This window comes from Ovis aries, chromosome 7 (genome assembly GCF_016772045.2).
Source record: "Ovis aries strain OAR_USU_Benz2616 breed Rambouillet chromosome 7, ARS-UI_Ramb_v3.0, whole genome shotgun sequence".
NCBI lineage: Eukaryota > Metazoa > Chordata > Mammalia > Artiodactyla > Bovidae > Ovis > Ovis aries.
In genome coordinates, this window is record NC_056060.1 from 99,066,798 (window position 1) to 99,089,197 (window position 22,400).

At 49.7% G+C, this 22,400-nt stretch overlaps 1 protein-coding gene across 10 annotated transcripts in view; it reads right to left on the reverse strand.

Annotated features, from left to right (window-relative positions):
- Positions 1–22,400, reverse strand: part of FOXN3 (forkhead box N3) — a 447,853-nt gene that overhangs the window by 207,023 nt on the left and 218,430 nt on the right. The gene's annotated exons all lie outside the window — the stretch shown is intronic.

Below are 22,400 nucleotides of genomic sequence, written 5' to 3' on the forward strand. Positions count from 1 at the left end.
CATCTCTCCAGGAGAAGGTGGACAGATAGTGTGCGCGCGCACACACCACCCCCCGCCCGCCTCATACTCAAGTCTGAACATCAAAGAACTGGCATCTTTAAAGGCACTGCTCTTAACCAACTAAATCTTGCGATTTTCCCGATCCATTTCACCAATCTGTCCTTTGGGGACCTTTAGCAAATGAAGGTCAACTCTTCTTCCACTTCTGAAACATCACGGTGTCACCTGGGCGGGATGAGGAAGAATCCAGACACGTGAAGTTTACCCAAGTTTCATAACCTCCCCAGACTCTCAGGAAACATGAGGAGCTGATGGTCTTATATACTTGTAACACCAGCCATGCTGGAACGCTTCGAGGAGCAAAATAACCATTCGAATAAAATCAAAAGATGCTCTAGCATCAAACCATTCTATCTTCCCATCATGCACAGAGAGGATCTATGGACAAACAGATTCTCCGTGACCATTTAATCGCTAATAACTTTATTAAAGAGACAAAGACACGCAAATTTACAAGGCTGTATTTGTCACCTGATGCATTAATACGACAGGGACGGACAATATGTGATAAAGGTGCTGGGCATGTGGAGATATTCCTTTTTTAAAATAACAGTTGCTTGCATCACACCTACCACCTTAAAGCTAACACTGCGTAAGTAAACTGCAAAGAGGCTACATGGGAGAACGTACACCAAGTTGCCTTTTTTTTTTTTCCCAATTTAAAAAGCAAACTTACTTAAAGTTGGTAGGAGGAGAGATAAAATTCACCATTCAATACACTGACAGAAACAATCGGCTATTTTAAAAGTTCAAGACCCAGGAAAGAATTCTCACAAACACGCTGTGCGGAGAGGAGAAGCTGAGAGCCAGCGCCAGCTCTGGACTGAACCTGCACTCTTCCTGGTCCTCCTGCTTTTTAAAAAGGGATTCAAGCTCTGCAAATGACAATTAATGCAATCACGTTTACGGACGGTGACAAGGACCCACGTGGGTCTGACAGAGACACCCTTGGCTGCATTTCAACTGGCCCACGAGCGCCGCTTCATCTTCTGGTTGTCCACAGTTACTCATCTATTTTTAAACGTTCCAATGTGATCTTATCGAGGAGGCACATATAATTTGATTACCTTATTTCCATAACGAAAAGTTGTTGAATGTGCCCAGCCAGGTAAGAGTTACGGTTACCGGGCATCTGTGGACTAGGCTGGAGCTTAACAGTTGTGGTCTTTTATTTTTAAAAAACAATCGCAAAGATCCGCTCAGTAGAAAGTGCATGCTAGGCTGGTCACTGGTTGGTGGGCTTTGTGCAGAGTGACCGCTGGCCTTGGGACCAGTGAGACACCCACTCCCCCTTGCTGTTCAGCCACTGAGTCATGTCTCTTTGCAACCCCACGGACTGCAGCACGCCAGGCTCCCCTGTCCTTCACGGCCTCCTGGAGTTTGCTCAGATTCACGCCGAGTCAGTGATGCTATCTAACCATCTCACCCTCTGTGGCCCCTTCTCTCCCTGGTGGTCCTGAAGGGGCCTGGGGGGAGAGTTCCAGGTTTTCACCACAGTGAGTTGCTATAAGCAACTCGGCCCACTTGGAAGGAGAAATTGCCTTCACACTGCCTCTAAATTCTAACACACGCCTCCCAACTGCAAAGGCCGCTGGAGCGGGGGCATCAGTTATGAACTTAAAATCCGAAACCACCCCTGACCCAGGAGGGGACGCAATAATGACCATATGACCCTTCAAGATTCCTCTGATATTACTGCAGGTGTCGTCAAGACACGGACAGAACTCACGGGGTCCCGGGCGCAGAGGACGTCCAGGACAACTGCAGGTAAGAGCTGGCTCATCCAGAAGTCCACAGGAACAGGGGTTTGATCAAGCACGAGGCAGAGGGGGAGGAGAGATGGAGTCAGACAAGGACCTGGTCTTGTGATTAACGCTGAGGAAGAACACAAGTGAACAGAGTCCCCCAAAAGACTCGCTGACCTGGGCCCTAGGAACCACATGGAACCACACGGCTCCCTGGTGTCCCAGTGTCCCCTCCTGGCCGCACGGTCTCCCTGAGGCCCACTGACCAAGGCACTTGACCCTTGCAGAGGGCACCGACCCTGCCCCTCACACACAGTCAAAAGCCCTTATATAAGTCTTGTTGCCCCCAAACTCAACCACAGTCGTCTACTGTTGACCAGAACTACCAGTCACGTATACAGTTAGCCCATATTCTGTATATCTCTTAACTTTCCCAACATTCCTAGGCTATACAGTTCATCTGAGAGCTTTTTCAAATGCTCACAGATCTCCAACTTTTTTCCCAACATATTTATTGAAAAAAACTTGCACATAAGTAGACCCTTGCAGCTCAAACCCCTGTTGGCCGAGGATCAGCTGTATTTAACAGGCAAGTGACAGCCTGAACCTCGTCACTGTCTCATTCTCATCACCCCATCTTTCTCACAAACTGTGTTCCTGGGAGGTCCTACAGCAGGGTGGAGCTGCCAGCCTCCTCTGCTGCAAGCCGCACATCTTGGTGAGAGCGTGTGCATGTCACCTGGGAGCACCGGTCACATGGGGATCCACCGGGGCCACAAGCACAGTGACCTAGGAGATTCATCCAGGCCCATGGGGCAACCTGGGCCAGCGCACCTGTTTCTGGATGCCTCTGAGCTCAGCTGCGAACTCACTGCGGCCTGAGGTCAGGAACTCAGAGCACAGCCCTGGACAGAGTCAACCAGAGGCTCAGGAGGCTCAGCAATAACCTGCGGTCACACAGGAGCCTAGCAGACACCGCGCGGGAGAGCGCACCGAGAGTTCCGTGCCACCTGATTACGACGCCTCGGATGGAGAAGCGGGGGGACGGCCGGCGTCTCACCTCACCGCACAGGAGGCCTCTCTGACCGCCGCTTCCTTGGTCCTGAGCTGGGGCTCAGGCAGGACGCGGGCGGCCGGCATCCCATCTCCCCACGTGGGAGGGAAGACTGGGGGAAGCGAGGTCCGCTGCCCAGGGACGCCCCGGGGCCCCTACCAATGGCGCTTGGACCCGGCCACATGATTAATTAAGGTTTGGAGAAACAGCCAGCCCTTGATTACCGGGGGCAAGTTTATACCCAGGAAATTTTTTCACTCAGGATCTTGCTGGCCTAAACATCAGCCCACCACGACATTCAGGGCTCCAGCCCCCATGCTCGAGCGGCCGTAGGGCTAGCAGTGATGGCCAGGACTGTGAGTGCTGACCAGGAGCCAAGGGCGGACCAAGCATCCACGTGCCATCATTTCATCCAGTTCCGCCAACAAACCTGGGAGGCGCCTAGTAGCACGGCGCTACAGATGGGGAAGCGACCGTTCAGGCAAGGTAACTAACTTGCCTAAGTCTGACTCAGGAGCTGCGCACATCACCACCAAAATCGCAGTCTATGAACCAACGCCAGTAGGTAGGCAGGCACTTCCATAAAACCCTACCACACATTTCTGAGTCAAATCACAAAAAAACTGGGCGGAACAGCAACTGTACGGAGTTATGTACATCCTTAAATGGGAGTGTGTCTACAAATGCTTTCTGATACACACACACACGCATGTTCTTTAACTGCTCATGTCTGATGAAAAACAGCCCAAAGTTACTATTGTTGTTATCATGATTTTATATTTGCGTTGCTGGCACATGATCCTCGGCAGACAAAACATGAACATTTCATTTGTGGAGTAAATTTCAAAGGGCGATCAAGGATCTCAAGTGTCCTGAAACAACCCAAGGAAGCAATGTGAGAAGAGTAGGTCTGTTTATGGCCAAGAAAAGAAGGGCTCCTAAAACCTAGGGCTTCCCTAGGTCCTGATCAGGGAGAAGCAGAATCAGCCTCAGCCTTCACAGCTGCCTCCATCTTTCCACCAAATCATACTGCTTCCAGGAGAGAATCCAGCCTCCTGCAAACGCCTGCAAATCTGGCACATCAGAGCGGTCCGACAATCTGCCAGGACGGGCTACCAAGATAAACAGCATCCCACAAAGGCAGGCGCCTTGCGCATGGGTGTGTTAGCATTTACATCCCTTCCCCTCCAGGCGGGGTCCCAGGCCTCTGAACTCTCCCAGCAGGAAGGGGACTCTTCAAATTGCACACTACTTTAGAGAGATTCTCAAAGGGAATTAGGAGAGAAAGGGAGTTGGCTGGATGGGCACCCAAAGAGGGCGAGAAAAAGCTAAACGCCAGCACCCTTTGGCTGGCAATCATCGACACCGGACTTATTTGGCATCATAACCACAGCCCAAAACTACACTCAACCTCTGGGGTAAGGTCCACACGATTAAGGTCTACATGGCCTGTGCGGTCCACATACCACAGGGAGGATGTGATTGACACTTCTGACAAGTCAAGTCCTCTGGCCACCTGGTGCAAAGATCCGACTTACTGGAAAAGACCCTGATGCTGGGAAAGACCGAAGGCAGGAGAGGGCGACAGGAGATGAGATGGTTGGGTGGCATCACTGATTCGATGGACATGAACTTGCAGAAATTCTGGGAGATGGTGATGGACAGGGAGGCCTGGTGTGCTGCAGTCCACGGGGCCGCAGAGTCGGACGCGACTTGGTGACCGAACAGAAACAATGCCCTTATAAGTACGGAATAAGTGCTTACTGCATCTCTAAGGCGCCGGTACCCATCTTTCAAGACAACAGAAGGAAACGTTCTCTGGGGTGTCTCAGCCATGTAGCTGTTCCCCGAAACAAACACAAGAAAAAGATCACCTAATCAGGAGCGCCTCCTCCTGCAAGGCGGCATCCCCAAGGACCGCTCAGAGCTGGCGGGAGCTCCCGGGTGGGAAGCGCCTCCAAACATCCACACTGTGGCCAGCCTGTGTGACAGGCTCCAGGAGCCCCGGGTGGGAGAGACTCTCCGCACCCAGAAGAGCTTGCGGGACGCGTCCGGTTCAAAAGCCCAGCTCTGCCTTTTGCTTTCCCAAAGGGAGCTCTGGGAGCAGGAAAGCTCTCCTATGGGCGAGATCTCCCCAGGTTTCGCACCATCCTCCAGGGACGGGAAAGTAATTATCAAACGCTGGAAACAAAGACTGTAAAGCCGAGGGGGAAGGAGCCAGGGGCTCTGCAGAGGTGGTGCTGCTGCTGTTTCTGGGCCCACAACACTGCCTGTGGTGCAGCGCGCTCTGACGGGCCGGCTAGTTCCCCAGCCAGGGATGAACCTACATCCCCTGCAGAGGAAGCGTGCAGCCTTAATCACGGGGCCGCCAGGGAAGTGCCTGCTGAGGCATTTTACATTCAGGAGAGACCCTCAGATAGGTTTCAGACTCTCCCTGTGCTCTGCCCGCTCACCGGGAACCTCTGCCAGGGCTGAGCGCATGCACACTAGGCCCTTGGGACCAGTGCATTCTTCCCGGTCCCCTCACTCTGGATCACACAAAAGCGCTGGAGAGGCTCCATCCACCCTGCAGGCCACGCTGCCCCCCCCCCCCCCCCCCCCCGCACTCTGCTCACAACCCCTCGAGGCTGACATCCGTAGGCCAGTGGTCAGTCTCCCGGGGCCGTGGACCTCCAGGGAGGCCCCTGTGAGAGAGGCTAGGAAGGGCAGAGACTGAGGGCAGGTATTTACCACTGCCCCCCCTCACCAACCCCCTGACCCCGGCTCTCTCCAAGAAGTCAGCTGCACCCCTCTACCAAATGCCACGCCCTCACTGAGGGCCCACGACCTCTGCTACTTTCTCCCCTCCTTCACCCCTGAACCTGAGGGTGAGGAAAGTCCCGCAGCGCAGCCAGCCGTCCCCAGCTCCCCTGGGGGTAGGACACCATCCTTGCTGGGTTCCTGTATGCCTGCCCTCTGCTGCCAATGAGCCTGGTATTAAATACCCCTTGGTTCCTTCAGCTGGAGTGTGCCATCTGTCTCCTGCCAGGACAGCGACTGGCAAAAATAAAACCCAAACCCATCACTCTAGAATTTCACTCCTGGAATCTTCTTGCCACGATCTGTGCATGTTGATTCCCTGGCAATTTCTCCAAGTCACGGAGGATCGCATCCAGCAGAGGGGAAAACACCACAAGACTTCCATCCTAATTTACTCTACCGTGTACCTTGAAAGCACAGAATTCATCTTCTTAAAAAGTGAAGCAAGCTTTCCAACATGAAAACTCGATTACAGGATTAGAAAAGCATGTTGTTGCTAAAAATATTCTCTGTAGAATTCCTTTACAAGCGCCTCACCAATGATCTCCACTATGTTTCAGAGTCACTTTAATCGTGCGTAAGAACTGCAAATAGGGCAACAGCGTTTGCTGGGAACTTTCCAGTTTTAGAGCAGCAAGTTAAAATTGCATCAAAGGTAAAACATCTTACATAGTAGATAGCAGCTCTGTGATATGAATTCAATTCTAACAACAAGAATATAAAATCAAGATTTCTAAGAATTTAACTCCTAAAAGTCAACCTCACCCTGAAGACCACTGGGTGTCCTGGACTAGGTCAGGGTGACCTACAGGAAAATAAAACACAAACCAAAGTTTCAAACTGAAAAACTATGAGCTGTCTTGGGATAAGGGGTGGAGCTCTCTGACAAGCCAACAAGATACAATAGGGAAAAAAAACAACCACTGAGAACAGTGATCTCAGCTCTTTAATCACTGAGAATTCAAATCTCAAATTTGAAATTGAAATGATTCAAACCCAGTGTCAGAATCTACAATGTTCAAGTGCAAATCGCTCAGCTGTGTCCGACTCTTTGCGAGCCCATGGAGTATGAAGTCCATGGAATTCTCCAGGCCAGAATGCTGGAGTGGGAGCCTTTCCCTTCTCCAGGGCGATCTTCCCAACCCAGGGATTGAACCCAGGTCTCCCACACTGCAGGCGAGTTCTCTACCAGCTGAGCCACTAGGGAAGCCCAAGAATGCTGGAGTGGGTAGTTATAAGATCCCCTTCTCCAGGGGATCTTACTGACCGAGGAATCGACCTGGGGACTCCCGCACTGCAGGCGGGTCCTCTACCAGCTGAGCCACCAGGGAAGCCCACAAGGTCCACAAGGTCCAAAACAAAATTTAGAAAAGGCTTTTCACAAATTACACGTAAAGCAGGTGTTAGCAATGTATTTTTTAAAACCACCGAAGGTCCATCTCAACCAGGGCTCTCTGCAAGGAACAAGCCTCAACAACTTCATCTGAAACCAAATAATCAAACAAAGGCTTATCATGGCTTTTCCGCAGACCTGGGTTCAGTAGAGAGGCGTTGGTTACTTTCCCAGGGTCGAGCCTGTTGTGACAGGTCCCAGGGTTACAGCAGGTAAGAAATGTTGCAACAACTATTAAGGGAGGGAGCTCGTAAACAAAGTCATTTTTCTTGGGAAACCTGATGAAATCCAGACAGTACCGCCTCAGCCCTCTCCTTGTATCCGTCCTGCACAGCACACAGCAAAGTCACAACTTAACATCTCCTCGTGAGGCTACGTGATCGACGTCTATCTCCCCCAGCTAACACGTAAACTTTCTGAGGGTGCGGTCCACTTCCGTGTCTACTCATGACACGGTGCCAATTCAGACAAAAGTGCTCAACAGATTCTCCAAGTGTCGAAACCACAGCTTCCATACCAGGACTGGGAAAAATAAGTTTAAGCCTTCACCAAATAAACTTTTGCACAGGATTCTAACTTTGGAACTAAGAAATATTTTACTATTCAAAATAAAAATTCAGTGGAAGGAGAACAATGCAAATTAAAATCGCGTGATACGACAACATGCCCATGGGAACTGCTAAAATTAAGAACATTCGAGACATCCCTGGTAGTCCAGGGATTAAGACTTCGAGCTTCCAATTCAGAGGGCCAGGGTTTGATCCCTGGTCAGGGAACTAGGTCTTCATGCTTTGGTTAAAGATCAAAGACCCTGTGTGCCACGATTAAGATGGTACACAGCCAAATAAATAAATTTATTAATAAAAAAAAGAGCACTGACAATGCTAAAGGCAGCCAGGATGTGAAGGACTGAAATACAAACAGTCGGGAGGATGTAAACCAGCACAACCACTTTGCAAAACAGTTTAGCGTTTCCTAAGAAAATTAATACATTTCCATGGGACCCAGTGAAGCCACGCCTAGATGTTTACCCAACTGAAATGAATGCATCTATCCACACAGGCTCGAGTAAGAATGTTCAGAGCAGCTTTATTCACGATCCCTAGAAACTGCAATCAACTCAAAATCCATCTGCCAGTGACTGGATAAAGAAATCAAGTACCTCCATAAAACGGAATATTACTCAGCAAGAAAAAGGCATGTGTTATTGATACACACAGCATCTGGGATCCTCAAAAACATTTCGCTGAGTAAGGGAAGCTGGAAATAAAAGTATACAATTCTATGATTTCACTCATATGAAAATCTAGAAAAAGTAAAATTAATCTACTGGGGGAAAAAAAAAGACAAGAGTGGTCGCCCCAGGGTCTGGGTGGAGGGAGAGGAGATTGCTTCAAAGGGGTCAAATATTTTGTGGTTGTGAAAATGTCCTGATCTCCACCGTAGTTGGTGGTTACACAAGTGTGTATATATATATATATTAGTCAAAATACTTTCAATGGGAGCATTTTTGTACAAATTTATTAAATTTTGCCTCAGTAAAGTTGATTCAGAAAAGAAAAAACCGTAACTTTAAAACAAGACATAAAAGCAAACAAAATAACCTAAGGAGAGGACCCACTTGGCAGTAAATCCAACAGGGAAAGGAACTCTTCCACACGGCTTCTGAACTCAATGCTGGCTGTGCTTTCCAGTGGGATATATACAAAGGACAAAACGAACTACAAAGAAAGCCTGTGTTTTCATCAGAATTACATTGCTAATACTGACAGGCAATATAGCTTTGAAACTATATGTCTCATAGAGTTCAGCAAAAAGGACACACGTCAACAGCATTAACAGTTATTAGGAGCCAAGCAAAGGGTGATGCTGAAGCTGAAACTCCAATACTTTGGCCATCTGACGCGAAGAACTCACTCATTTGAAAAGACCCTGATGCTGGGGAAAGATTGAAGGCGGGAGGAGAAGGGGACGACAGAGGACGAGATGGTTGGTTGACATCACTGACTCGATGGACATGAGTTTGGGTAAACTCCGGGAGTTGGTGATGGACAGGGAGGCCTGGCATACTGCAGTCCATGGGGTTGCAAAGAGTCGGATACAACTGAGAGACTGGATTGAACTGAACTGAAAGAGTTATAAATGCAAAATCAAAGACTAAAACCCACTGAAGTCAAAAGCGATTTGGAAACATCCATAAACTCATGATTCTATTTATCCTTAGTTTTGTCCACTGAAAACAACAGTCTAGCCACGGTGCTAGCATTCAGATTTGGTTTCCACATACTATTCTCCACTAAATGGAATTGGAGCTTTGTTGGAGAAATAGGTGATTCCATGTCTGGAAATGGAAAGGACACGATAAGCCGAAGGCACTTCTGAGCAAGACAGTTCTCAAAGGCTAAACAAGGCTTGTTCAAGCCAGTTGAAAGGTCCTACTGGCCAAGTTTGGGATAATCTGAGCATTAAACAACATTCGTAACTGATTATAAAGCACATCTGTAATTGACTATAACTGACTAAACAGAAACCTATGAATCCACAGCCATATTCACAGAGAGAAATGTGCTTGTTAGCATTAGCAGTGATTATTCCACCAATGGTCTTCTCTACACCTTGGTCATTCGTCTCCATTTTCGGAACTGCGATGCCAGCTAATGACAGAATTAGAAAGATCGCCATTCTGCAACTCCCCAGGGAAGTAATTCAGGCAAGAATCAGCCATGGATACACAGTCAGTGCCAAATTATCTCCCCGTAGACTACAGGCGAACTGCAAAGCAAAAAACACAGAGTCCAGTGGAGAGGCCTGGCATCACCACCGTAGGTCAGTGTTCACACTTAGCATCACTAGGAGCGGGGCAGCCTGCTGGGATCCGATGCTTTAAGACGCAACTGGCACCACCCGGCAACCGTCTGAACAAGCATCTGCATCTGACTTCCAGGGGACACAGGGACAAGAGGAACAACACCACGAGGAAATAACCAGCCAAAGTAAGAATGGGGGACATTCTCACACGTTCTAAGACAACTGCTCTTGATTTCTAAAAAATTTTTAAAGAAATAATAAATGGGGGGGAAGATGGTAGAATCATTCAGCATGGAAATGACTAACGAGATTTAAAAAATCCAATTGCAATGTTTCTACCTTTCCTAGGGTTTAAACACACACACACACAAGTTATAAAAGATCTGGGGCGGGGGTGGGGAGGGGAGAAATTAGAGAAATCTGAATATGAATGACGTATCAGAAGCTGTAGGGATTACTTCAAGTTTTCCTAGGTGGGATAATAGTGTGGTGCTCACCCAGAAGAAAATCTTTATTCCTCTTTATTCCTAACGGATTCACGCTGATGCTTTGAAACCTACAACTTTCTTCTAAATGGTTCATATAATCTATACTGAACGATGACGCAAATGTAACAGGTTAACAGGGACTGATTCTAAGAGGTAGGGTAATAGGAAAGCATTGTAGCACTTTTGCAACTTTTCTCTGCGCCTGAAATTTTGCATAACAATCATATGAGAAGGGGGTGAGAGGCAGCAGAGGGGACAGCATCGCAGTCTGGGAGTCTGATCCCAGGCAGAGCAGGACACCACACATCTCCATGAGCACAGGCGGTGCATTCTGCCTCCAGCTCCCCAAACTCACAAGCCGATGCCCACACCGCAGTATCTCAGAATTCGAGTGCACCTGGGGAGCGGGTGTTTGAGGGGACGCTGAAGCGGAAATGAGGTAATGGCGGTGGTGATGGTGTCCTTATAAGAGGAGGAGTCTGGACACAGACCTGCACAGAGGCATGGCCGTGTGGCGGCACGGGCAGAAGACAGCCGGCTACGAGCCGAGGAGAGAGGTCCGGGGGAAGCGGCTCAGCGAACACCTGCAGCTCAGATGGCCGGCCTCCAGAACTGAGAGCAGGTGCCCTTCTGCTGTTCAAGCCACCGGGCTGTGGCACTTGCCGTGGCAGCTCTCCTTTCACAGAAGATTCCCAGGAGGAGGAGGAAGACCGTCCTCTAATTCAGATGGAGGAACAGCCTTCACTGCCCCATGCGCACCACCCGCCGGCTGACACAGAAAGCCAAGGGCTCCCGGGACACTGCAGGGCGGGGGCGGGGCAGAGGTGTGAAGAGGGCTGTTCAGGGTGACGCCACGCCTGCCACATCCGCTGGGGAGCACCCAGACAGCCCGGCACCACAGAATCCCGTACACTCACAGGGCTCCTCGCAGAGCCAGACGTGTGGGGGGCTCCCGCAGCCGGAGTGAACCCCGGGAGAGACACATGAAATGCACGTCTGTCTGTCCTAAGTCATCAGACACAGAATTTTCATCACTGAGCACAAATGTTCCCAAGATATTGAATGCACTTCTCCTTGGAATAAAAAACATTCTCATGTTTATCAGTGCAGTTCTTCTTTAAAGGGGAGACATTTAAAATAGGTCCTTAACATGACTCAATTTTTACCTTTCCAGAAACACAAAAAGCATGTCAGAAAGGCTTAGAAAATGGTGTCAAAGAGGGTGACGGAGGATGAGATGGTCAGATGGCATCACTGACTCAGTGGCCGTGAGATGGCGTTTGAGCAACCTCCGGGAGATGGTAAAGGACGGGCAGCGCTGCAGTCCACAGGGTCGCGAAGAGTCGGACACGAATAAGCAAACAAACAGCACACTTCTGTGACCACGTCATTTGAATCGTGCCAGGTTACACGGCCAGAGACTCAGCTCCAGAGTCTCGGGACGCGAGAGCTGGATAAGGTCTTAGAGATCTCCTGGCTGGCACTCTTCGCTTGAGGTTTAAGGGACCCAGACTCAGGCGGGCAGAGCACGCGGCCAGGCCTCCACCTCCTGGCCGCAGCCCAGAAGGCCTCTCACAACCCGCCCTTTACTCTGGGACCCCCGGGCTGTGGGGGGAGCCCTGAGGCCTCCCCAGCGGGCAGCAGTGGGGATGGGAAGCCTGCCCTGGAGCCCTCGCCTGCAGCTTCTCAACCTTGGCCCTCCCGGCATTGGGGGCAAGCGGTTCTGAGCTGCAGGGCTGTTCTGTGTGTTACGGGCTTCCCTGGTGGCTCAGCTGGTAAAGAATCCCCCTGCGATGCAGGAGACCTGGGTTTGATCCCTGGGTCAGGAAGATCCCCCGGAGAAGGGAAACGCTACGCACTCCAGTATTCTGGCCTGGAGAATGCCACGGACTGCAACGCCCCTGGTCTCCACGCACTAGGAACCAGCAGGACCGCTCCTCCGAGCAGTGACATCCAGACTCCAGACATCACCAAGAGGGCCCTGAGGGGACAACGCCACCTCCGTTAAGAGCTGTGGCTCCAGAGCGTAACAAACGACTGAGCTCCGGCAGAAAGAGGTCTCCGCAGCCCGGGTGGCCAGAGAGTGCCTTTCCCACGTGACTGACCTGCCCTCTGCACCGAAGATAACAATGCATTTTCCCACATCGCTGCCCACCCCTCTCATTCCTGTGAGGGTCCGCATCTGCCAGGGATACCAAAGGACTCCAGTCGAGCCTCGCCTCCTCATCACAGCGCGGCCAGACGTCCTGAGAAGAACACCTCGAGAAGAACCCCATGCGAACAGCAGCCCCGCCATGCCTCCAGCCCCCACTTCTTACACTAGGCCCGATGCCCCAACCCCCTTCCAAAGCCGTGGTCAGTCACGACCTCCCAGGCCCCACCAACCAGGAGCTGCCCCAGGAACCCCTTCCAGAGCCACTTGCAAAGCTGCTAGGCTGTGGGGAACCAGAGGCAAAACCAGCTCCGCAATGCCTAAAGCTCTGTATGGAACTGGGAGATCAAGCTCAGAAACTGCAGGAGAAAAGCCCTATTCTCAGAGAATCGTCAGGAAGACACCAGCAAGGTAACTGCACAGTCATCTGCAAATACGAGCCATAAGTAACAGTAATGAGCCTCCACTGTAGACGACTTACTCCCAGCACTCCTGAAGCGACTCAGAGGATCACGCCTCCGACCAAGGCCACCGCCTACAAAACCACACAGCTTGCAGCTCTGCTCTTAATGCTTTAAAGCCCCCCCGCAACATCTGCTGGCATGACGGAAACAGCCCAGCACGTCCTACAGGTCCCGGCACCCGCCCCAGAGCGGGCACTGCCCAGCATAAGCGGCTCTGGCACACGCCATCCTGGAGGGCTTCTCCACGTGTGCTTTGAGGACGGTCAAGCTGGCCCCTGGCCCCTTGGTTAATCCTCTCAACTGTCTCCAGAGCTCCACGTGGCCTGCCACTGCCCACACGTGGGCTGGCCACTGTGTCCATCTCTCCAGGGGAACCTGCGGTGCCTGGAGTCTGACACGGCTGGACCAGGATGCATCACCTTCCCCACAGTCCCCCCGCCGAACCCCGGAACGCACCTCCTCCTCCTCTATGCCTGTCCAAGCGCACACCGTCCCCACACTCTCCTCCAGGCAGATGTGTAGTCTGACTCTTCACACCGCTCTCCCTGGCCTGCCCGCCCCTCGGTTCCCAGTTGCCATCTCAGCCCTGGCCTCCACCTCCGGGAAAAGCGCTCGGGCATCACCGATCCCTTTCCTACGGCTGCCGACCCAGTCTAGCCGTGCTCGGCCCCTAACCTGGCACTCTGCTTCCTCCGGCCTGGGTAATTACCCCCATCACCAGTCCTCCCCGAGCCAAGCCTCACTCTGATGCTGCTGTGTCCGCGTGTTTCTCCTATCCTCCCAGCGTGGACAGAAACATCCCCGCCTCCCAGCCTCGCGGCCTGCTCCCGCCGGGCTCCCTCAGTGTCCTCTGCACCACGGCCTTCCCTGCTCCCTCACGCTCTCCCTCTCCCGATCGGCAGATGAAAGCATGTGAAGCTTGAGTTTGCTCAGGCTCCACGCCCACCCATCCCGCGGATGCCCTGTGAGGTGGGCTGGGCGGACGTGGGTGTCAGAGTCAGACACCTCCCCCCACCTCCCTCAGATTCTCCTGCACACCAGCCGTGCCCCGGCACAGGGAATCTCCCTGTCCCTGGAGCCTCGGTCCCCTCCTCTGTAAAATGGGACAGCAGTCACCTACGTGGCTGGGTGCTGAGATCATTAAATGACGGGAAAGCAATGGACAAAAGGGGAGCGTCTGAGGCGAAGTAAGCGTGGACGAGAGCCTGTAGGTCACAAAGCACAAGAAGGGCAAAGGGACTGTGAAAGGCGCCCCTGCCAAGCGGGAGGCTGGTGTCCTCCGGGATCCCAAGCGGGAAGTATGGCAGGGCAGCTGGCCCGCACAGCTCCCTCCGCACCCAGCTGCACAGAGCACCCGAGCTGCTCCGTGCCTGGCACAGGGCTGCTTTCCTCCCCGCCTCTTTCCTTTCTGGCTGGAGCCTGCACCATCTGTGAGCCACACCGTGCAGCCCAGGCTTCGATGATTCGCAAAAGGCCTCAGAGAGCCTGAGCTAAACATGTCCCCAAATATAACGTGATTCACAGGCTTCCACCTACTAATAGCGAAAGGGGGCTTTTCCTCCCTCCCCATCCCATCCCTCAGGGTCATCCCAGTGCATCAGCCCTGAGCACCCTGTCTCATGCATTGAACCTGGACTGGCGATCTGTTTCACACATGATAATATACACATTTCAACACTATCCTCTCAAATCATCCCACCCTCGCCTTCTCCCAGAGTCCAAAAGACTTCTATACATCTGTGTCTCTTTTGCTGTCTCATATATAAGGTCGTTTCCATCTTTCTAAATTCCATATAGATGCGTTAGTATACTATATCGGTGTTTTTCTTTCTGACTTACTTCACTCTGTATAATAGGCTCCAGTTTCATCCACCTCATTAGAACTGATTCAAATGTATTCTTTTTTAATGGCTGAGTAATATTCCATTGTGTATATGTATTACAACTTTTTCATCCATTTGTCTGCTGATGGACATCTAGGTTGCTTCCATGTCCCGGCTAATGTAAACAGTACTGTGATGAACACTGGGGTACACATGTCTCTTTTAATTCTGGTTTCCTCGGTGTGTATGGCCAGCGGTGGGATTGCTGGGTCATATGGCAGTTCTATTTCCAGTTTTTAAGGAATCTCCACACTGTTCTCCATAGCGGCTGTACTAGTTTGCATTCCCATCAACAGTGGGAGTGTTCCCTTTTCTCCACACCCTCTCCAGCATTTATTGCTTGTAGACTTTTGGACAGCAGCCATTCTGAATGGCGTGAGATGGTACCTCATTGTGGTTTTGATTTGCATTTCTCTGATAATGAGTGATGTTGAGCATCTTTTCATGTGTTTGTTAGCCATCTGTATGTCTTCTTGGAGAAATATCTGTTTAGTTCTTTGGCTCATTTTTTGATTGGGTCATTCATTTTTCTGGAATTGAGCTGCAGGAGCTGCTTGTATATCTCTGAGATTAATTCTTTGTCAGTTGCTTCATTTGCTATTATTTTGTCCCATTCTGAACGCTGTCTTTTCACCTTGCCTATAGTCTCCTTTGTTGTGCAAAAGCTTTTAAGTTTAGTTAGGTCCCATTTGTTTATTTTTGCTTTTAATTCCATTACTCTGGGAGGTGGGTCAGAGGATCCTGCAGTGATTTATGTCAGAGTGTTTTGCTTATGTTTTCCTCTAGGAGGTTTATATTTTCTGGTCTTACATTTAGATCTTTAATCCATTTTGAGTTTATTTTTGTGTATGGTATTATAAAGTGTTCTAGTTTCATTCTTTTACAAGTGGTTGACCAGTTTTCCCAGCACCACTTGTTAAAGAGATTGTCTTTTCTCCATTGTATATTCTTGCCTCCTTTGTCGAAGATAAGGTGGCCATAGGTGTGTGGATTTACCTCTGGGCTTTCTATTTTGTTCCATTGATCTATATTTCTGTCTTTGTGCCAGTACCATACTGTCTTGATGACTGTAGCTTTGTTGTATAGCCTGAAGTCAGGCAGGTAGATTCCTCCAGCTCCATTCTTTCTCAAGATTGCTTTGGCTATTTGTTATTTCCATACAAATTGTAAAATTATTTGTTCTAATTCTCTGAAAAATACCATTGGTAGCTTGATAGGGATTGCATTGAATCTATAAATTGCTTTGGGTAGTATACTCATTTTCACTATATTGATTCTTCCAATCCATGAACATGGTATATTTCTCCATCCATTTGTGTCCTCTTTGATTTCTTTCATCATTGGTTTATAGTTTTCTATATAGAGAGATCTTTTGTTTCTTTAGGTAGATTTATTCCTAAGTATTTTATTCTTTTCATTGCAATGGTGAATGGAATTGTTTCCTTAATTTCTCTTTCTGTTTTCTCATTGTTAGTGTATAGGAATGCAAGGGATATCCTGCAACTTTACTATATTCATTGATTAGCTCTAGTAATTTTCTGGTGGAGTCTTTAGGGTTTTCTATACAGAGGATCATATCATCTGCAAACAGTGAGAGTTTTACTTCTTCTTTACCAATCTGGATTCGGAAAAGGGGATTTTTATCAAGGTCTAAATTTCCATGCAGAGTCAGAGAAATGTCTGGATCTTTCCACCATACACTACCTGGCAAGACGGCATCTTCTAACAGGTCAGACTTCTCTAGATGGATGAGCATGGCAAACATATCAGCATCGGAGACAGCAAAGACAATGGACGCTTTTTAAATAAAAGGATGAGATGAGCGTGCTAGTTTCTGAGATCTGTCATGACCACAAACTCCATGAAGTTAAACAAGAAATGTTGAGCTCCAGGCCAGAAGTCTGAAATCAAGGATCTGACAGAACCATCCCCCCTCAAGGCTCCAGGGAACAACATCCTTCCTTGCTTCTCCCAGGCCTGGCGGCTCCCAGCAACCCTTGGTGTCCTTCGCTTGTGGCTGCGTCACTCCCATCTCTGCCTCCAGCATCACAGAGCTCTCTTCCCGGTGTGTCTGTGTTCTCTCTTTTTACACGGACACGAGTCATGGGATTTAGGGCTCACTCAAACCCAGGATGACACCTTAACTACTGACAGCTGCAGAAGACTGATTTCCAAATAAGACTGCATTCTGAAGTTGCAGGTGGACACAAACCTTGGGAACATACTCCAGCCCGTGACAGTGATGACCGAGGATAATCAAGGAATTTTTAGACTCATTAGGGCAAAAAAGAACTTCAAATATAACCATGGATGGGGACTTCCTGGTGATCCAGTGGCTAAGACTCGCACTCCTAAAGCAGGGAATCTGGGTTCAATCCTTGGACAGAGAAATAGATCTCATATGCCACAACTAAGAACCAGTGCAGCCAAATAAACAAACATATATTAAATTATTATATATGGGCTGCCCTGGTGGCTCAGATAAATAAAGAATCTGACTGCAATACAGGAGACCCAGGTTCAATCCCTGGGTCGGGAAGAGTCCCCTGGAGAAGGGAATGGCTATCCAGTACAGTATTTTGCCTGGAGAATTCCATGGACAGAGGAGCCTGGCAGGCTACAATCCATAGGGTCACAAAGAGTCAGACAGGACTTAGCAACTAACACAAATGTATGGGTGTGTGTCTATATACATATATCTAGATGTTACATAGGTTTCTTCTCTGATTCCAACCCCAATGGATTGGTGGTGGCTTCCAGAAGCAACTCTCAGAGACGGAATGTGAGCTCGCATCTGCATTGTGCAGCAGGTTAAGAACTGTGGCCAATGAGGGCTGCCCACCCTGGGCGTGGAATGAGGGGCTGGAGATGGGACTCTGCATCTCTGGGCTCCCTTGCCTGATGGAACAGGCTCACCTTCCAGATGCAGAAGCCAAATCTGTGAAATGTACAAGCAGCACCTCTACTTAGCAGAAACATCAGGACAAGAACCCAGGTCTCCTAAGCCTACACCTGACAACCAGCACTTCCAACAGATACAGTGAGACGGACAACTGCCTATATCACAAACAAACTATTACTATCTACTACAGGTAGACACCAAAAATCAGCCAAATGCCTTCATTGCAAGAAATTGGTTTCATCCACTTAGAAAAGTGTTTCTAATCTAGATCAATAAACTTTCCTTCAGGAGCACTGGCCACACACCTACCACAGTTTTAGGAACAAGTCCTAGGAACACCTAGTCATGAGACAACATAAAGTAACATGGAGGGACAGAGATCAAGGCATGCCCACAGTATTACGGTTCCACTGAGGAGAGGAAGTCAGCTTGGCCTGGGCAGAGAGCATCATGGGAGACTTCTTGGAGGAGGTGACCCTTGTCAAGGTCTAAAGGATGAACAGGAGTTATCCAGAGACAGATAAGGATAAAGCCATAACAGCATGAGGAAAAATCTTGACCACTTCTTCAACTATAGCTAGGGCTGTATATGTGTTGTAAACGGCATGGTTTCACATTCCTTGGAGAAAGAGGCCCCAGGATATTCTTCCTAGAAACTGGCACCTAAGGCTTATGACTCTCTCCTGAACTGGCATTTGACACAGAAGCAGAATTCTGTAACCTGTGGAGTTCCCATTTTCGCCTTGGCAGTCAGGACACTTAATCAAAACAAATTTATCAGCTTAAGGATTGCGAGTGTTTTCCCTCTCACTACAGGGTTTGCCTGTTTTTTATTTCCATCTCCACAGCCTTATTAGAAGATGTTTTCTACATATTACAGGCTTCCCTGGTGGCTCAGCAGTAAAGAACCTGCCTGCAATGCAGGAGACACATGTTCTATCCCTGAATCAGGAAGATCCCCTGGAGAAGGGAATGTCAACACACTCTAGTATTCTTGCCTGAGAAGTTCATGGACGGTAGAGCCTGGTGGGTGACCATGGGGTCACAAGAGTTGGACACGACTTAGTGACTAAACCACCACCACGTCTTATAGTAATCCTTATTACAAGCAAGAGGAATATAAATTATAATCATGCTGATAAGGTACATATGCCATTGTCTATGTACATGGCCCTGGAGATCTAAAAGCTCAAACCCATCACCTTGAACTAGGTCAGATTCCACATGGCTAATTTTTTTTTTTTTTCAGAAGTCCAAACATATCAACTTCTGAGAGAAAAGGGGGGTTAATTACTAACAAAGCCATCTGGATCCTGAGGAAAGCGAATCAAACTTCTATCTGAATTGCAGAGCCTGAGGCAGGAGAAAAAAAAGGGGGGGGGGCGGTTAGTTAACGTTTTGTCTGTCTCTTACATTGAGCTCTCAGAAAAGTGGAAGAAAGCGAAGCAGAAGACAGGAACTACTTACCTTACCAATGTATAAAGTCACTTCCAGAGGGCCATTCTCACAAAGACTCATTTCGACTCATTAAGAGAATGAGAGAACTGAAGGTGGAGACTTACCGAGGTTTCATATCCTCCACCCACTGAAGACATGACGCTCCTTTCCTTCCTCCGGCTCTGCACCTCAACACCAAATGCCCTCCCTGATTGCAGGCAGCCCAGGAGATGCACACTGGGGGCCGCAGGTGGGTGGAAAATCCCACTCCTTGCCCCGATGCAGGCGATCTAACTGTCCGGGGGAAACTAGCCGACCAGAAATTAGTTTTAATGGCTTCCCGTGCACGTGGCACAGTGCCACCGGAGAGAAAAGGCACGGGCCCTGGCACTCAGCAGGCTCTTCATTCGCTCAGAAAACCCATGGCCTCCGCTCAGGGTCGCCGGGGTCAGCGGTTCAGACAGCGCACCACCAGGAGGCGCCACGACACGAAGGCGGAAGCCGGAAGTGGCTGAAGGAGGAAGCCGGAAGTGGCTGAAGGAGGAAGCTGGAAGTGGCTGCTGGAAGCTCTGGGGACCGCAGCACGGTATGCAACCGGACTCCTGAGGGGACTGTGAGAGCTGAGAGACTGGACGCAGCAAGGTTAAATAAGAAAGCTCCTGACACATAACAAGTGCTCAATTAACATCAGCTCGGCAAACCGTTATCTAATTAGAGAGAAAGTCAACTCTATTAGCCGGCTCGGGCTGCTTTCACAGAACACCGCTGACTGAAAGGCTTAAAAAACAGGAATTTATTTCTCACGGTTCTGGCGGCTCCAAGACCAGCTCCTGGTAAGGACTCTCGTCCTGTCTGACAGACGGCCACCTACGTGTCCTGCACCTCACACAGCCTTCCCCTGGTGTGTGAGTGCGGACAGAGAGCTTCCTCTTCTCCTAAAGCCCCGGATCCCATCAGATGAGGACCACGGCCTGATGACATAGTGTAACCTTACTTACCTCCTAAAAGCTCTGCATCCAAATGCAGTCACACTGGGAATATCAACTTACAGAGGATACGGTTCAGTTCACAGGAAAAATGACCATGGGTATACTACTGACGGAGCACCCAGTATATCCTGGGAGTTGTACCGTCATTATATCATTCAATCTTTAAACAACCACGTGAAGGAAGGCATTATTCTTCTCACATCACAGATGAGGACGAGACACCCATTAACAATAATCAACTTGCTGAAGGACCCACATCTGGCAGATGGCAAAAAAAGAGGCCTACCTAGGTCACTCTGATTCCAACCTCCAAGCTCCTGAAAATCATCTGCACTACTCCTTATTTCATTAGATGACAGACTGTGTTATAAAGTTTATTATAAGCTGCGTAGAGACTGTAAGTGCCAAGGGCCAGAAAGAGGAGAGACTGTGTGTGTGTAATAAGATCAGGAGCAGATTCCATTAAGGAGATAGGCTTTAAACAGAGCTCTCAGGAGAGAGCTTGGTTGAGTTGTACAGAAGGGAGAAAAAATTAAAACAACAAAAAAGAAGAAGTCCAGGTAAAGACCGCATAAGCAGCGGACCAGGCCTCGCAGACTCCAGGAGCAGGCAGTAACCAGCCGTATCCAGCGGTGCGTAAGTGCAGAGAAGCAACACCACACCGAGACAGAAATGGGTGAAGAAAGGTCTAGGAAGCGGGGGAAGGGTCTAGAAAGTCAGGGAAAACTTACTTCGATCTGGGAACTTAAGACACCTGAGCAGAGGACACAGTGGTAACAGTATTCAGATTGCAGGGGATGGAGCTGGGAGACGCGAAAGGCCGTACCTGCCACTCGGGGATAAAGAGGGTGGGGCCACAAGCAAGGTGTGGTCCAGAGGCCCAAGGAGAGGAGGAATCAGAGGGGACCAGGAGAATGGGGGCGCCAATGACTCATTCAGCAGAACTTCCGGAGCCCCTTATGTAAGGTGCTGTCCTCCACGTGCAGGAGGCAGATGGTGAACAAGTAACAAAGAAGTAACAAATAAATGCACCTGCAGCAAAGCGCTCCCCGGAGGACAGTCCTGATGGAGCCCACTGGGAGGGCTTACCAAGACCTCTGAGAGCTGGAACCTGACGGTCAAGAAGGTGTTTGGGGAAGAAGCAGAAAAATAAAATTGAGATGCCCCAGGGGCCGACAGCAGAATCTTTGAGGGTGAAGACGAGTTAAACAGGGATGGGTTCCACACACTGGGGAACATGGCTCTGGGGGCAGCTGGGTCACCAGGGCCGGCAGAGCCCCGGCCCGACTGCTCTGTAATGCTGGGCACTCACAGAAAGAGCCCAGAAAAATCAGAGGCTCCAAAGTCAGGTGATCCAGAAAGAGAAAGTCCCAGGAAACTGCACGCCTGAAGCCTCGGGAGGGAAATCAGGATGACTGAGGAATGTCCTGCCATGCTGAGAGGGAGCAGTCATCGGGAAGGCGCCTGTGTGCAGCGCTGCAGCCCAGCAGACACTTTACAGGAGCTCTGTTTGGGGGTTCAGGGCAATCCTTTTCGTCCCATCTGCAACGCCTGCCTGAACCGGGTTTGAAAGCGAAACTCAAGGAAGTCACAGACTTCTCTGTCACCACCTCCTCCTCACAAGCATGGAGGTGTGTTCCTTCTCAGAACACCTCAGACAACAAAACTAGAAACGAACGACTATGAAATCCCTACACTTCCCTGCTGGCTCAGCTGGTAAAGAATCCGCCTGCAGTGCGGGAGACCTGGGTTCAATCCCTGGGTCGGGAAGAACCCCTGGAGGAGGGCATGGCAACCCACTCCGGTATTCTTGCCTGGAGAATCCCAGGGACAGAGGAGCCTGGTGGGCTACAGTCCATGGGGTCACAGAGAGTCAGACATGACTGAGTGACTAAGCACAGCCCAGCACAAGTATGCCCAACCTTTTGGACGTGGGGCATCTCACACAGGCTCCTCAATGTTCTTTCCCTTCCCAGCCGAGGGCTCCCGTGGTTCCCCAGTCAAGACCCCAGATTCACACACGACAATTTCCAGCTCTTTCTCAATGGATGTGTTCAGGAGAATTATGCTCTTAATAATAATTCTTATTATTAATCACTCTAATTTTCAATTTTCATTTTTATACAACAAGCGCAAAGAACACAAGCAATCCAAATGAAGACACCAAAAGTGTGTTATGAAGACAAGGATGGAAAGCTGTCGAAATGGACAGTGTGCTGGCTGGCA